Below are 264 nucleotides of genomic sequence, written 5' to 3'. Positions count from 1 at the left end.
TGACTTCTGCAGGCTCTTGCAAACGGGTGTCACACATATGTGCACTCACACACACACACACACACACACACACACACACACAGAGAAACTAAAATTAAAAACAAATTTAAGAAAGAGAGAAAGAGAAGAAAATCTATCTAGATTTATCTCTGCTCAGTTTACTCTCTGGAACAACAGGTTTACTAACTGAAATCCACTCCTTGTTCTTTCTAGATAGTGATGTGTGAGCCAATGACTTTAATCAGCTTCATTTGGAGTCCAATA

Source organism: Nannospalax galili, unplaced genomic scaffold (genome assembly GCF_000622305.1).
Source record: "Nannospalax galili isolate Female #2095 unplaced genomic scaffold, S.galili_v1.0 scaffold860, whole genome shotgun sequence".
Classification (NCBI taxonomy): Eukaryota; Metazoa; Chordata; class Mammalia; order Rodentia; family Spalacidae; genus Nannospalax; species Nannospalax galili.
This window is presented reverse-complemented; position numbering follows the sequence as displayed.